The 17632-nt window shown below is 49.3% G+C and overlaps 1 pseudogene; it reads right to left on the bottom strand.

The window, feature by feature from the left end:
- Positions 1-17076: 17076 nt before the first annotated feature.
- On the bottom strand, positions 17077-17195 carry LOC112481850 (annotated as a pseudogene).
- Between the last annotated feature and the right edge of the window lie 437 nt (positions 17196-17632).

Raw genomic sequence — 17632 nt, 5'->3', positions numbered from 1 at the left:
GACCAGAATCCTAGAAGAACTGCCCCTAGCTGGGCAGACTTACTATATAGAGCACGTGGGTCCCAGTGGAACAAGGGGTGGGCTATAGCGGATGCTGTGGTGACCCACACAGATGTCCCATTGAGGATCACAGCATTTGTCCCCCAGCTGCTGGCAATGTTGGCTGCCGATGGCCTTTCTTTCAGAATTGCTGCCGATGGTCCCACCCTCTGCCAAAGGAAGTTGTCTCCCTTAAGATTATGCTCCCTCTTCAGGGCAGCCTGGATTCAATGACTGGTCAGTGCAGGAGTGCAAACGTTTGACCCCTTTGCTTTGATTTGGGGCAGCTTCCAAAAGCCACCCAACTCTAGATCTCCCTGTGGAATCGGCTGAGGCCCATGTTGCATGCAACTGCATCTCACTTCACTGTCTCCCTCTGCTGAATTGCGCTTCCCTCACCCCCTCAAATTGCTGTTAATGAGGGTTCTCCCCTGCAAACCTCCTGCATGCAAATCTCTGCCTCAGAGTTTGTTTCCTGGGGAAGCCGACCTAAGACACTGTGGATGGTGAGGTCCAGGGATTGTGTTTTTTCCCAGCCTAATGGTTTAAAGGGAAGCCACCTAGGGCTGAGCTAGGTCACGGTGCTGCTCTTCCTTCCATACCAGGCCCAGGAGAGGTCCACAGGAATCTCTGGATTGTCCCATCTCCTGCATTCCCTCTGTGGATTTAGAAATAAGCACAGAATTCTGGAGAATGACAGGGAGGAGGTACAAGAGCTAAAGATAAAAAAAGTATAGCACAATAGGCAGGTGGGAAATTTGGGGATGACTACTTAGTAGCACATAGACACCCCAAATATGAGCATTCAGTCTCACAAAGCAGGTATAGTAGGAGAGTTTTGTTTTTGCTTATAAAAAAAATCACCCCAAGACTTATTTACAGAAGATGATGCTAGCGCATTTAATATGTAATAAATCTATGACTATGTAATCAAATAATAGGAACGGGTTTAGAGATGGTGTGGTTAACAGGCATTATTCTCTTGATGAAGGCTCACGGGAATCCTGTACGGATGGAACTATCATACTCTCCATCTTACACGAGGGGAGACTGAGGCTCAGAGAGTTTAAGTGACGGACCACAATCACACACTAAGCAGCAGATCCGAACTAAAGACAGTACGGTGGTAACGGGAGGCCCTATACTTTTGGGACCCCACACAGGAGGTCATGACCTTTCTACACTCCCCTTGTCCATCTTCATCATCCTCTGGGTGTGCGCTGGTCCTGCCCAAAGTCCAGTGTGCGGGGCTAGTGCAGGGGCCACGAAGCAGACTTCCGGCCAAGGTCCCTACCTCCCTCTGCCCCTCCATTCTCGCCACTGTGTCTCCCCACCCGCTGTGCTCACACTTGCTCAGACCTGGCTGTTAGCCTCAGATGTGGCCTCAGGAAGTCCCCTGTCTCCCACTTCACCAATGTTGTCTTGGTGCCAAGAGCTCGAAGGGATCCCATTCTCATAATAAGTTCAAAATGGACGTCCATGTCGTCCCAGCCCATAGGGGTGGAGTCAATGGCTTTTTCCCCTGTGTCCCTTTGGCAGACAACCCCTTGGAGCTCAGTTTTCTTACCTGCAAAATGGGCATAACGACATCTTCCTCTGGAGCGTACTGTATTAAATTAGAGGACGCATAAAAGACTGTTTAAAAATGTTGGCTCTTCCCGGTCTGTCTTTCTCCCTGTATTCTTGGCTCCCGGGTTCTCCTTGTGCATGCTTCACATGTCCCCAGATTGAGGCAATCTTCATTTACATTTCAGAAGAAAGGCCAGACTTCAGGTCTAAATCTAATATCTTCGCAGTTTCCCAGGAAGGCAGCCTGTGGTCCCTCTGCTGGCAGTCTGCTCCCACTCGGCGGCTGTGAGGCTAAGCGGGCCTCTCTCCAGCCTCTCCTCTCCCTCCCCTTTGTCTGTGCCCTTTCCTAAGCTCCTTTGGTCTCCCAGACCTCAGCCCTCTGCCGCTGTTCCGTAATCGCCTGCAACTCAATTGCCTCCTGGTTTCCAGTGCACAGTCCATTGTTGCTACGTTTGATTAAATTTCCAGTCTCTTTTCAAGTGTATTTCCCCCGGCTCTCCTGGCTCGCTTGGAGCCAGAGGGAGCAGAGGTGGCTGAATCTCTGGGGATGGCTGGCTGGAAAATCGGGAGACGATGGGGGAATTGGAGGAGAATGGCCAACCCCACTCGGAGGGTGGTACCCCAATGCATTCTGTTATCCACTTTGTAGACGGGGCGCTGAGCTGATCCATTGTCATGGATCTTCTTTCTCCAATTTCTGCCCACTCACTATCATGCCAGGCCCTTTTATTCCCTTCCCAACTCCATCCTCTTGTTCTACTCAAGTCCTGGTACCTGTAAACACTCTGGCAGCATAAGGCCTGTCCAGGCCAGTCTGCAGTCTCCCTCGCCTGCCCTGAGATCACTGGAGCGGGGAGGTGCTCACCTATCCGTCTCTGCTCTTGGCTCCCCAGAGTCGGGCCTGTCTCGGTCTCTCTTCCACGTGACGTTCTCTCCAGCCAGTATGTGCACGAGCGGGCCGTCCTCATTCTGCTGGCATGTGGCTTATAGGCATGGCCATACGAGCTCCCTCCATGTGCCAGCCCAGGAGGGTGGCTTCATGATTGCGAAAGCCAAGGATTGTGCTCAATGGCCTGTCATGGCCCCTTTTCATTAGCCTTGTCTTTTGTTGTCCTTGACCAGCAGTCTTCACAGAGACTGGTTTCTCTGGCCAGAGTCTACAAGGTCGGCCAGTAGGGGGTGTGTGTGTGTCTGTGTATGTGTGCACACGCGTGTGTGTGTCTGTGTGTGTGTGTCTGTGTGTGTACATGCTGGGTTGGGGAGTGTTTGGGGACTAGGAACCCAGAAATAGCATATCTGATATGTGCCTGGGAGCTGCAGGGTGCTGGGCTCCGGCCTCGGTTTCCATGGTAATGGGCAGCCTCCTTCTGCCGTCTGCTTCTCTCTGGACCAGCTGACAATCACGGGGCCAATGGCTTTGGGCCAGAAACAGAGGATGAGAGGGGTCTCCATCAGACCCTCTACCGATATCTTGGAGAAGAGACCTTCGGGTAACTGTTCCTCTCACTGCGCTATGAACTTTTCCAGGGGCCCCCGGTACCCTCTCCCACTTGTGGCAGAGTGGACTCTTCCATCAGTAAGGTGTGTGACAACATCTGGGTGGCAGCAGGGTCCAGGTGGTAGCAGCTATCTTGTGAATTCAACTCAAGCATTAAGCAGATTCAGATCCTTAATTTCTTGATCTGCTACGTACATGATCTTGATCTTTTATTTATATAAATTATCTGCCTTGCTCTACAGGCCAGCCATTTGAAGTGGTAGTATTATTATTCCTATTTTGTAGGTATGAGAATCGAGGCCCAGAGGACTTGCTTAGGGTCCCATGGCTAGTAAGGGGGTGAAGCTAGAACCAGAACTCAAGGAAAGTGTGGTAGAGTAACTAAGAGCATGATCTGCAGAGACAGGCAGAGTTGGTTTCAAATCTTGACTGTTTCACTTATTAGCTGGCTGATTTTGGCAAAGATAGAGGTCCACTGATGGCTGAGACCGGTACTCGCTGGGGCCCAGGATCTGACGTACACGTTCAGATGCTTCATGTTCTCAGTTCACTCTCAAGGGAGCTTGTACCAACCAAAGTCCCCAGAGTTGGATGTGTTCATGTGACTAAATTCTGGCTGATGACAAGTAAGCAGAAACGATACCTTGGATTTTCAGGAAGTCTTTTTAAAAGAGAGAGGGCTGTCCTTTTTGTCTCTTTTCTCTCTTCCTCCTTCCAGCTGCCAAAATATAGTTGCGATGGATGGAGCACCAGCAGCCATCTTGGACTGAGAGGTGACCTTAAAGAAACAAAGAAAGATCCTGGATCCCTGGTGACTTCATGGAAAGACCTTACCAGCCCTGTACTGTCTGCATCTGGACTTCTGTTCACGAGAGTATAAACCCTTGTGGGTTTGAGCCATTAGTTCACAGTGATTGGATACTTGCAACTGAATGTTATTCTTATCCAATACACCAGGTGACCAATTTACAGTGAGAAAAAACCCTTCCAATGACTCTGACCCCTACTTACCCACCATGGGCTGTGTATTCCCCTAGAGGTTGTAGAACTAGCAGAGTCACACCTGGGAGGTATATGAATCTGGGCAGGGATGGACCTGGAGTACACTCCTTGCCCCTAGCAGGGCCTACCTCTCTCCTGAGCGACCAGGATGCTCGCACTGCCAAACTCAGTGTTCCTCCTTCTCTCCAGGATGGCACAGAAGGAACACTCTTTGCAGATAAGCGGGTCACAGCATGGCTGGTTAGACTTGATGCCCCAACACCATGAGGAACTTTCGATTGTGCTCCTCAGCCTGAGAGCCACTCTGCCCTCCATTTGGATGCAGGAGACACTTAGCGTCCTTTTTCTCTGTGACACTGACCCATCATCTTTGAAGATGGTTCATACACCTGTTCTAGGTTGTTTAATATTAATGCTGCTGACTTTGAAGGGTGACATGTACTGGCCTCAGGCCCAAGGTCTGCGGGTAATGGTGGGCAGGACTGGCAGCTTCCTTCCAGAACATTCAACTCATTAGACCTTGTCACAGTCACCTGGCTGGGTTAGGCTGCATTGCACGCTCCCTCTTCTATCTGGCTGCTCCTCTCTGAAGTTCAAGGCTTTGAGTTCTGACTTGCAAATTCCCAGGTACGAAGTGCCAAACCTTTCCTCTGCCTTTTTGACTCTAGCTTTCTCTAGTGCACGTGGGGAAGAGAAATTCAGTGTCATATTTTGATAATGTCATCTCAGGAATTTTATAAGCACTGGAAGGAACGCCATCAGCATACGTTGAAAGTGTATTTTCCACCCTGCAAAAATACAGGACTTCGCCCATCCACCCATCCATCCACCCACCCAAAAACCCATTCATTCACTGAGCCAACATTTATTTAGGCCTCTGTGTTCCAGGCACTCTGCCAGGCATTGAAAATAGAGAAATAAATAGGAGATGGTTCTTTTTCTCAAGGAGCCCACAGGTACACAGGCAATTACAACAGGAGGTTGTATGTGTGAGGAGAGGGGAGAAGTCAGGAGTCTGTGGGGACACGGGAGGGGCAGCTACTCCAGCCGAAGGTGAGGGAGGTCTTGGAAAACTTCCAACTTAAAGAGATTTTTTCATCTGAGACCAGAAGGATGAGTGGGAGCTGGTGTGGGAACGTGAGCATGGGAGGGCTACCTGTCAGAGGGACAAACACATGCAAGGGCCTGAGGCCAGAGCCTGGAGTGTTCACTGGGCTGCAGGCAGTTGCGTCAGACGGCCTGCAGAAGGGAGCAGGAAGTCAGCGGGCGAGGTGGGCAGGCCCCGTGGGGCTGTTCTACCTGAGATGCTAATGGCATCTTCCTTCTGAGGTTTCACGCGTTTTGGGTGTAATCTTAAAGGATGAGTAGCCTGGACCCCACAGCCATTCTACTGCAGGTTTCCAACTTCCAGACCAACTTTGGCTCCAGGACTAGCTCACCCCCAAACTTGCCAATTGTTGGAGGGCTCCCCTCTCCTTGTCTGTCCCAGTGGAGGAAGCAGCAGGGGCCATGTCTCTTTGCTTCTGTGGCTGCTCCGAGCCTGGCCTTTTATGAGGCTGGCAGGAAGGACTGCTCAGCTGACTACAGCCATCACAACCAAACCCCTCCCTGTTCATTTGTCCTCCAGCAGAGTGGCTGATATTTCCTTTGGGTCTCTGGGGTGTGCTCCAGTCTCGAAGGCCTGGAAGTGGCCTGACTTCGGCTGGAAGTAGTGGGGGGCAGCTTTAGGTAGCCAGAATCTCCACCTCCCTCCCCTCCTTTTCTGGGCTGGGGAAACTCCCCTGGGAAACTGGTCATCAGAAGGCCTTGGATCCTCTGGATTGGCTTCACTGAATTGGCCATTATGGCCATACTGACCGACAAGAGGCTCCTGCAGTAAAGGGTGGACAGCTTAGAACTTATATGAATGCTGGCTCTGACCTTGACCCTGAACAGAGGGGTCCTGAAGACTGGTTTTCCAGCAACTTGAATTAAAAAAAGGGCAGAGCATGCATGCTACCTCCATGACCAACAAACTACCCAACTCACACAATACACAAACCACACCATAAGCAACACACAATATGCACATACCCCATACTGCACACCCACCAAACCCATGCATACCAACTCATGCCACATGCACTGTGCAACATACACACAGACACAGTGTGTGAGCCAAAGACATTGTGCACGGGTGCACACACACACCATGTATAGTGTATACATCATGCAATGCATCCATTTTAATACATACAGAACTTTACAATACGAATCAATGATAATAGCTAATATTAATTGGGCACTTATAGTGCCAGGCACTGTTCTAAGAACTTCACATAAATAAACTAGTTTAATCCTCACGACAACCCTAGGAAGTATGTGCTATCGTCCCTATTTCACAGCTGTCACACTCCAGGGAAGGGCAATGTCCTGTCTCTCCTGTGTGTGTCTCCTGTTACCTTGACAGGACACATTCTCCTTTGCTGTCAATGACCTGTCAGCCTCCACCTCCTCCTCCCTTCAGTCCCCCAGGCCTCTTGCTCAGGAGCGGACAGAGTGTCAATGGTCTCTCATCCAGGCCTCCTCTCTCCAACAGGGAGAATGCTGTTGCCACAGCAATGATTCTCTTTGTCCCAGCTCCCCAAGGACACAGCCCGCCCACCAGGACCGTGCTGGCTCCCTGGGCCTCTGTGTCCCTGCAAACCACCCACGGGAGTCCTCCAGCTGTAACTCAGCCCGAGTAGGTGTGGAACCGTCAGAAGCGACAGCAGCCCAGGCTGCGGTGCTGGGCTCCGAGACCCCTCAGTACCAGCTCCTCCCGCCCTCCTGGCCCTGCCCCCTGGCTTCTCCCCAGGCCCAGGCACCTGCCCGCAGATGCGCCCCGCACACTAAGGGGTCTGACTCCTTGAAGCTGCTAGCCGGCCCCTCTCCCTCTGCTACCTGCTTTCTGTCTGGGAAAATGCTGGATGTAGGTGTGGGGGCATGTGGGGTCGGGATCCTGCAGGGGGCATTGGAGCCTCTGGAGACCCCAAGGCAGAGCACTTGGCAGAAGTGATGCTTCAGGGAGGCCGAGGCCTCTGGGCTCCTTTAAGTAGACCTGCCCAGATGAGTTAAGGATGGTCAGGGGATGAGACCTGACAGGGTGGGCCGGCCAGTGGCTCCAGGGTTTCCTGATGAGTGGAAATCCCGTCAGCCCTCCAGAAATGGCAGAAGAAAACTGTCACACTTTCCTCCTGGCCTACGCACTCCCTGTGGATGTGGGTGTGGCCCAGGGCAGGTCGGCCTGTGACCTCTGTGACCTTCGTCTGAGGGAGTGGGAGTTTCTCATTAAACCATTGGTTGGACATTTGTGCTGTTTCCAGGCAGGGAATGTGAACAATGCCCCATCCCATCCCCGCCATCTTGTACACAAAATGTAGAATTCGAGATTTTTGAGATTCTGCCTGCGGTGCTCGGGCTTGGTGGCTATTTGGGATAGTGAAGTGGAGGACACCAAATGGAGGGGCAGCTGCACAGGTCACACCTCCACCCTCCAATGCTCTAACTTGGTGGTTACTCCTGGGGGTGGGGGTGGTAGACGTGGAGAAGTTGCTAGAACTTGGCAGCGAGTGAGGTCCTCGTGAAGCCTCTTTCTGAGTTGGGGGGCGGGGAACTCCGCTTAGCTTTCCCTCTCATCTAACCAAGTGGCAAAGAAAATCCACCCGGCTCCGGCCAGTCTATGACGTCATTTCCACTTTTCTAACTGGCCATGCTATAGGGAGCTGGGAGCGGGGAGGGAGGGAGCCATATGTCTCCTGTGTCCCACAGACCATATTTCTCACCACTCTGAAAAACCTCTCAGGCCCCCCCACCCAGGAACCCCCCCAGGGACCCCACTGCTGCGCCAGCCCCTTCTCTTCCTCTGAGGGGCGCAGAGAGCCTCATTTCCCAGGTTGGGGGTTGTTCGGAGAGGCGGGTTCCTCTCTGTCATCCTTTCTCTCTGCTTTCCCGCCTTCCTATCTCTGTTGTTTACATCTGGCCTCTCCCAAGGGAGAAGACAAAGGGGTAAGGAAAACTGGAGGGAGATAACAGGGAATAAGGAGATGGGGGCTCCCCGGGGAAGGGCAGGGGAGAGAGGGGGGAAGGAGGTAAAGAGGTGAAGTTAAGGGGCATCCCTGGGCCTAGGAGTCCCCTCCTCCTCGTTTTTAAATATTTGTTCGAATGTCACCTTCTCAAATGCGCCTCCTCTGTCCTCACTATTTAAAATGACGACTGCTCTTCACCCCACCTCCGACCCCCTAACTCCACTCTGATTTTCTTTCTTTCTTTTTCTCTGCCTGGCCCACACCCTCTTCTCATACACCATCTAATTTCCTTACTTATTATATTTTTTGGTTATTGTCCATCTCTGTTCCCCCACCCCCACCATTGGAATATATATATATATTTTCGTTTTTTTTTTCCATTGGAATATATGTTGTCAGTTGTGTTCACAGACATATCATACCAGGTGCTTAAAGTGACTCACTTGGCAGTCAAGAAGCACGTGCTGGGGAGCGGGGTGGGGGGGGAGGTAGATGGGATAAAAGGGGTCATATTTGTGGTGACAGAAAGAAATCTAACCGTGGGAGGTGAACACACAATGTAAATATATATATGCCTTCCTGTTAAAATGGACAGCTGAAAGGTACTAGATTTCGTTAACCAATGTCACCATAAAAAATAAATTAATTAAAAAAATAAAAAAAGAAACACGCGCTGATCCAATGCATCAGTGAATGGCCTTGGGGCCAGGAACAGGTTAGCCACCCTGCAGAGGGGTGGCTCAGGCCTGCGGTGCTGGAAGTTTCCGATACGTCTCCCCATCGTGTCCGTCTCTGCAGGGGCCTCTGGTAGAGGGGCAGCCTGAGCCCAGGCAGGGGCAGCTGGAGGGCAGTGGGTGATGAAGGGGGCGGGGAGCAGGGGGCGCCGCTCCATCTTCCCAGGGCACTGACTCACTTTCCAGCTGTGGCCGCCTCAGATGCCACGTCCGACTGGACACAGGCTGGGCCAGCCCAGGCCCCAGCAGGCAGTCTCTTGGGACCCTTCCTCTCAGCCTTGGCAGGTTCCAGTCCCAGCTCCAGGTCACCCTGGGGATGCGCATGCTTGGTGCCTCGCTCCTGGAGCCGCGATGTCAGCGCCCCAGCCCCTGGTGCCAGCTTCTCAGAAGCCTTCGCCCACTTTCATCTCTGTCCCAGGCACGTCACCTCTGGGGAACCTCTCAGAAGCGTCTCTGGAGAGAACCAGCCTCGGGGGGTGCATGTGAGGGGCCTCGCTCCGGCCTCCTGCTCTGCAGCCGCTGGACCGTCCTCTGGTGCGTGGGCACACCGCCTCCTGCCTACGGGAGGAGGGCAGATGGGCTTCCTGCTTACCGTTGTCCAGTTTTCATCTTTAGGGAGTGCACTGGCCGGGTGGGCCTGGGCCTTCCAACACCCTGGGAGTGTGGATCAGGGACCCTGAAGCACCCAGCCTGAGGGTTCCCAGCAGGCTTCAAACTTAACAGATCCAAACTATTCTTCTTTGTCCCCACCCCAGTCTCGCTGCCGTAGTGAAGGCACCCCCAATTGCCTAGGTCCTCAGCTGTAAAACCCTGGAGTGGTTCTTAATACCTCTCTCACACACATGCGTCTCTCAAGAAGCCCTGTGGCTCTTCCTTCAAAGAAGTACCAGACCCCAGCGACTTCACACCATCACCACCACCCTGTCCTGATCGGAGCCACCATCGTCTCCTGGAGTGCGGCTGTGGCCTCCTAACTGGTCTCTCTGATGCCACCCTTGCCTGCCCCAATCTGCTGTTTACCCAGCAGCCAAGGGGGTCCTGCTAAAGCCTAAGTCAATTATGTCTCTTCTCTGCTCACGGCCCTGCCAAGCCCCTTACCACAGCCCACAGTCCTACGCGGTCAGCTCCGCCCCCGATCTCTGACCTCACCCTATGCCCCTGCCCTCCAGCCACACTGGCCTCTCTCACCTATTCCTTGAATTTAACTAGGAGGGTTCTGCCCCAGGGCCTTTGTTCTGGTTATGCCCTCAGCCTGGGATGCTCTTCCTCTAGATAGCTGCGTGGCTCACTCCTTCCTTTAGGTCTCTGCTCCACTGTCACCTCCTCAGACAGGCTTTTCTTGATCACACTACATAAACAGTCCCCACCCCATTCCTTTAAACCCTCTCATCTTGGTATATATTTTTTCGTAGCTCTATCCGGCCTTATATTTTATAAATACTCATTGACTCTCTGTCGCAATGTCAACTCCACGAGAACAGGGAGATGGTTTTGTTTGCTGTTTCATTTCCATGGCTTAGAAATGCGCAGTCCAACATGGTAGCTATTAGCCACAGGTGGCTATTTAAATGTGAATTAATTAAAATAAACTAAAAATCCAGTTCCTTGGTCACACTAGCCACACTTCAAGTGCCCAGTAGCCACATGTGGCTAGTGGCTGCATATTAGATAATGCAGATAGAACATGTCCTTGGTCACAGAAAGTTCTACTGAGCAGTGCTGGCTTCGAACACAGTAGGTGCTCAGTGAATAGTTGTTGAATGAATGAATGAATGAATGAAGGGTGCTTTTGAGAACATCATCCTTAAAGGAGAGTGAGGAGTTCCTCCATGTGCTAGACTTTTGGCTGGGAGGTTTGCAAGAACTAACTCAGCTTTGTAACAGGGGCACGAGGCAGCTCTGGACAGCACTGGCTTATGGACGAGGAAACTGGGGCTGAGAGAGGCTAACGAAGTCTTAATAGCTTTATTGAGATATAATTCATATACCATAAAATCTACCCATTTAAAGTGTGTGAGTCAATGTTTTTTAGAAGATTCACAGAGTTGTGCAACCCTCACAGCAATTCATTTTAGAATATTTTCACCACCCCGAAACAGAAGATTCACAGAGTTGTGCAACCCTCACAGCAATATTTTCACCACCCCGAAAAAGTATCATTTAGCAGTCACTTCCCATGCAACCATCGATCTATTTTCTGTCTGTATAGCTTTGCCTATTTTGGACATTTCATGTAAATGAAATTACGCACCGTGTGATTTGTGTGACTGGTTTATTTCATGAGTGCTAGATTTTACAACTTCATGACTTGTATTTAAGTACCCAGTGGTAAAACTACAAATTTTCAAATGCATTAGAAAGGAATAATAGTAAATATTTGGAAGACAGTGAGGCTGATGATAGATAAGAAGAAAGACCCTGGGTCTTGAAGATATTTGTACCCCCATGTTCATAACAGCGTCATTCACAATAGTTAAAATGTGGAAGCAACCTATGTGTCCATCGATAGATGAATGGGTAAGCAAAACGTGGTCTATACATGCAATGGAATACTACTCAGCCTTGAAAAGGAAGGACATGCCGACACATGCTATGGTATGGATGAACCTCGAGGACATTATGCTAAGTGAAATGAGCCAGTCACAAAAAGACAAATACGGTATGATTCCACTTATACGAGGTACCTCGGGGAGTCAAACTCATAGAGACAGAAGCAGACTGGTGGTTGCCAGGGGCTGAGAGAGGGGGGAAGGGGGAGTTAGTGCTTTGTAGAGACAGAGTTTCAGTTTTACCAGATGAAGAGTTCTGGAGCTGGGTGGTGGTGATGGTTACGCAACATTATGCATGTCTTTAAAAACAGCTAAGATGGTAAATTTTCTGTTAGGGTAAACTTTATGTTACGTGCATTTTACCACAATGAAAAACTTGGGGGAGAAAAAGTAGGCAGACCTCAGGTCGGGAGTCATGGGGCTTGAGCTCTAGTCCTGATTCTTTAGGTAAGTGTGTGACCCTGTGCAGGACGGCAGCCTCTCTGGGGACATAAACAGGTCTGTCCAAGCGACTACAGTGGCTGCCCTTGTGAGACCACGCAAGACAACTCCCGGAGCCAGCCTTCGGCAGAGGAGGCTGCCCCGGCAGTGGCCCTGGACTCCTGGAGACATTGGCCTGAAAGACTCTCTGGTCTCTCGAGCCGGACTCAAAGGGAAGCCACGGTCAGGAGCAATGGATCGGGTTCCCCAAAGATCCGTATTCACCAGCAGCATGCCTAACCTCTGTGAACCGCAGGCCCTCATCTGTAAAGTGGGGTAATACACACATCTACAGCAAAGAGCTGCTGAAAACTGAACACGACAAGGTATGTGGCTGGTCTATGGTGCTTGACAAACTGTCTGCGTTCTCTCTTGGGGCAAGAAGGCTTTTTCTGCATGAAGATGCAATGGCTGGAGGAGAGGTGAGTAGAGATGCTCAGGCCTTTCTTCTTACCACCTGGCTCTTCCTTTGAGGTCTGGAGCCAGGGCCCCTCCCCCATTCTGTGTTTAGCCCGGAGGCTGCCAGGTGGTGTTGGGGACAGGGCACCATGTGGTGCAGCTAAGTGGGTACAACTACTTATTTATCCTCCCCGTCTGGAACACAGTGGTCTCCTTGTTGGACCGTCTATCTCAGTGGGAAACTTGGCCGAGATTTATCGTCCTATTCTTGCTGGCTGCGGACTGTGGGAAGGCAAAAAAAAAAAAAAAAAAAAATCCTTTTTGAGGCAATAAAACACAAAATGGAACCCAATTTCTCTCCGGAGTAAGAATCGTTATGTTTGACAATGGCTGTAAAGTGTGCAGCAGTGAGGGGTGGGGTTGGCTGCCAGGAGCCTGGGTGGGAGAGGTGGGGCGGCGGTCACCCCTGCAAGACAGAGCAATTGCGCAGTCACCAAGTGGGCCTGGAAGGAGCCAGGGGACCGCAGATGCCACCCCACAGCCCATCTAATGCCTGGGTACCCTTGAGGTCTTCATGTGGATCCCGTGCACATCGGTCAAGCGCCTCCACTGGGCAGGGAGAGGTAAGAAGGCCACCATGCCTGCTGTACCCAGTGCTTTGGAGAGAAAAGAACATACCTGTGCGCAGTTAAGTTAAACTGAATTGAGTGTTACTGAGTTTGGATCTTATTCACGGGGCAGCGAGAAACCAAGCTTTACTAGTTTGTGTGTTACGATTTTTTTGAGCTATAACTTACGAAGTGCTCAAGTCTTGAATGTACAATTTAACACATATTTCTCTTGTACATATCCGTGTAACTACCACCCAGATCAAGACATAGGACACTCATAGCACTCCAGGAAGTTCTCCTTTTCCAATAAACGCTCCTCAAGGTAACCGTCGTAGACGAGTCTTCTTAAATGTCACGTAATGGGAGATACACGGCATGAACATTTTTGAGTTTTCGCTTCTTTTCCTCCCTTGGTAGGGTTCATCCATGCCGTTGCATGGAGTAGCTCATTATTTTTCATTGCTGCTTATTATTCCATTTTAGGAATAGATCACAATCTATTTATCTACGCTGCTGTGGATGGACATCATGGTTGCTTCAGATTTGGGGCTTTGACTGGTAAAGCTGCAGTGAAAATTCTTGAATGTGCCTTTCAGTGGACATAAGAAAGAGTTTTGTGTAGAGGAGTGACATGATCACATTGGCCTTTTTTTTCTGTTGACTCTTGTGATAGTTAATTTTATATGTCAACTTGACTACTTGACTGGGCCAAGGAGTGCCCAGATAGTTGGTCAAATATTATTCTCGGCGTGTCTGTGAGAATGTTTCTGAGATTAACATTTGAGTCAGTAAACCGAGTATAGCAGGTCAGCCTCCCCAATATGGTGGGCCTCATCTAATCAGGCGAAGGCCTAAATGGAAACAAAAGCACTGACTCTCCAGTGAGAAAGTAGCAACTTCTCCAGCCTGACTGCTTTGAGTTGAGTCGTTGGTCGTTTCCTGCCTTTGGATTTGAACTGAAACATTGGCTCTTCCCGGGTCATGAACCTGCCGGCCATTGGACTGGAGCCACACCATCGGCTCTCCTATTTGCAGACCTTGGGACGTCTCAGCCTGTAGATTCATGTGAGCCAATTCCTTATAAAAAATTTCTTTCTATACATACATATTCTGTTGGATCTCCTTCTCTGGAGAATCCTAACACATTCCTCTCACTTTTTATTTGGAAAGATTTCAAATTTGTTGGAAAGTTGAGATAGTAACACAATTGTGGCAAATTGACCAAGTTGACTGTGTTGACAATATCTCCTGTGTCAGTCTCCTTGGAAGTGTCTTCTCACGTTGACCCTGGGCTTGGCCACGTGACTTGCTTTGACCAAAGGGACGGCAGTACGACTGATGTCGGCAGCCGCTTGAAAGAGTGCGTCTTTTCCTCTTCCTCTCTTGGACCTCTGCCACTGCCATGAGGACACTCGCAGGCTAGCCTGCCTGCAGGACGTGAGAGACTCATGGAGGAGAGGTCGTGGTCACCGTAGACCGGCTGATGACAGATTCATCAATACGCCCAGTTGATGACCCGCAGGCTTGCATGAAACTATAAATAGCTATTGTTTTAAGTTTGGGGATGGTTAAACACAAACAACTCATACAGCAATAAACACGTTTTAACTTTTACCTAGATTCACCTACCATTAACATTTGCTATAGTGGTTTTATTGCTCTTTTTTTCGTCGTTAGTGTCTGTCTCCTAAGGACAAAGCCATCCCTCCTGCATGAATCTACTAGCACAATCACACCAAGCCACTTAAGATGGTTGCGACAATATCATCTAATATCGAGCTCATATTCAAATTCCCCCAGTCACTCCAAAATACCCCTTACGGCTGTTGTATTTATTGTTTTACATCTGGGGTCTGATGGGGATCATTTTTGTACACTGCCCACTTCCACAGTCCTGTCTCCGTCAAGGATGTTCGTAGGCCCGGCTCAGCATCTATCCTCCATGAGGACCGAGGCGGGAAAGCCACACCGTTTGGGTTTCAATTCCTGCATTGTCACTTCCCAGCAGGGTGACCGGGGAACACGGCATCATGTTTCTGGACACCAGGTGCCTTATGTGCAGAACGAGCATGTGACTATCCTCCACCTCGTTGGGTTATTATGAGCATCAAATGAATGACACACGGGGCAGGGGCCTGTATTGTAAGTCACTAGCGCTTTTTGTCGCAGAGACACTCATCATTACTGTTTGCACCTATTGATCAAAGCCTTCCTGTCATACACTTCTCCACGAGCTTCCTGAGCAGAAGCTGGTAAAACAGGGTTGGGACTCCTGCTCCGATAATCCACATGTGGACTGGGCGGGGAGGCGTACGGTTTTGGGGAAAGAGCACCTTAGTCCTCACTTGACCTCTAACTTGCTGCGTGCCTTTGGGCAAGTCCCCTTCTATCTGGTCCCAATGTCCCCTTCTCTCTGGTCCCAATGTTCCCTCTTCCTCCCTCTTCCTCCCTTTTCCCCCTTCCTTCTTTCAATTGTATTGATTGAAGATTCTCCCCCCCTCCCATTCTATTTTCGTCCCCATTAATTTGGAAGCTATAATACATGCTATTTCTATTCACTTGTAATTATCCTAGAAAATTTCTCATGCGTATTGAGATTCTAATTGTCATCTATGATTTCTGTCTTCACCCTCCGCCCACACAATTTCAAGACCTTAAAATGCTTTAACTCTGTTTGTCCTGTGTTTCGATTCTCTCTTGTTTGTTTTAACCACACAAATTAAACATTTTCAATGGTCGACGTTTGTTTAAATCACTTACGTTCACCTTTTTCTTTTTTTCCCTCACTATTCTTTTTTTACGTCTCAGACCTTCCTGCTGGGCTCAATTTTCTTTGTTTTTAAAGTTTATTCTTTGGTTGTACACTCTGACAGTTTTTGTTTATTTGAAAATGTCTTTATTTTGTTCTCATTCTTGAAAACTAGTTTCAGAGGATATAGAATTCTCAGGTGACAGCCTCTCTCTCATCTCCTCTGTTTTTTGAAGGTGTTATTCCGCTGTCTTCTGGCTTCTAGAGTTTCTTTGAGAACCCCTGCCATCAGTCTATTTGACTTTATTTATTTATTTTTTTTAGGTAATCTCTCTTTCATCTCTGGCTGCTTTTAAGATTGTCTCTTTGTCTATGATATTCTGCAGTTTCACCGTGGCGTGTTTAGGTGGAGGTCTCTTTTTATTTATTCTGCTTTCTGAATCTGAGGATTGGAGTCTTTGACGGTTCTGGAAAACTCTTAGCTATTTTCTTTTTGAATATGACTCTCCATTATTCTAATAGCTCCTTCTCGAACTCTGATGAGACACAGGTTAGATCTTCTCATTTTATCTCCCATGCTTCCTAATCTCTCACATTTTCCGTTTTTTTGGTCTCTCTCTGCTGCGTTCTGGGAAAGGTCTTCTTACCTGTTGTCTAGTTTACTGATGCTCTTCTCAGCTGTGTCTTATATTCTGTTTTACCCATTATTTAAGTTTCTCACAATTAATACACTTTTCATTTCTGGACATTTTATTTGATTCTTTTTCAAATCAGCCTTGTAATTTTTTGTAATCTCATCTTCTTTTTTCGTTCTTTGGTACATATTTTTACATTTTAAACCAGCGGTCCCCAACCTTTTTGGCACCAGGGACCAGTGCCCCTATGAGAATCTAATGCCTAATGATCTGAAGTGGAGCCAAGGTGGTGATGCTGGCGCTGGGGAGAGGCTGCAAACACAGATGAAGTTTGGCTTGCTTGCCTGTCGCTCATCTCCTGCTGTGTGGCCCAGTTCTTAACAGGCTGTGAACCGATACCGGTCTGTGGCCTGGGGGCTGGGGATCCCTGTTTTAAATAGACTGACATATTTATTTATAGTCTATCTCTGACAATTCCAACATCTGCTATCTTTGCAGGTCTAATTATAGACGTTTCTGCCAACTCGTGCTCATGGTGGCTTGTTTCCTCGTATGTTTTGACTTTTTTTTATTGGGCCTCCATGTTTCTTTCCTTTCTTTCTTTCTTTCTTTCTTTCTTTCTTTCTTTCTTTCTTTCTTTCTTTCTTTCTTTCTTTCTTTCTTTCTTTCTTTTTTTTTTTTTTTTGGGCTGGCACCTTCTGTCCGGTCGACCTCACAGGTTGCAAGGACCTTGTCAGCTTACAACCCCTTATATTTTATTTTTTATGCCTACAGCACCTGGTCTTCCTAGGCAGTCTCCCATCCAAGTACCAACCAGGCCCGACCCTGCTTAGCTTTCGAGATCAGACGGGATCGGGCTCGTTCAGAGTGGCATGGCCGGAGATGACCCATGTTTCTTAGGAATTCTTTGAGGCCTGGCTTTGGAGGGTGTTTCTTCAGAGAAGATTTGTGTATGCTTCCACCGGGTGCCACTGCCAATGGTGGGCCAGACTCCTGCTGTGGTTCCTTAGGCCGCGTGAGTGGAGTGGATCCCGGCCCCCAACACGAATTGAGGGCGAGCTTGTGGTTAGGCATTCTCATGCAGGGGGGATTTTTCTGCCCCGTTTTCTCTTTCCCACCAGAGCCAAGGTAGGATTTTCTTAGTCCATGTTGGGAGGGCCCCACTTTCTGCAGGGGCGGCAAATGTGATGTCCCACTTTGCTCAGGCTCAGACTTTGTCTCCCTAATATAGCCTAACAAAGTCCAGGCTTTGGGTTGACCAGATGCCCCCAGGGAAGTGCCAACTCCTTTCTCTGGAATTGCATTTCTTGTCCCTTCTAAC

Source organism: Pteropus alecto, unplaced genomic scaffold (genome assembly GCF_000325575.1).
Source record: "Pteropus alecto unplaced genomic scaffold, ASM32557v1 scaffold125, whole genome shotgun sequence".
Classification (NCBI taxonomy): domain Eukaryota; kingdom Metazoa; phylum Chordata; class Mammalia; order Chiroptera; family Pteropodidae; genus Pteropus; species Pteropus alecto.
This window is presented reverse-complemented; position numbering and strand designations above follow the sequence as displayed.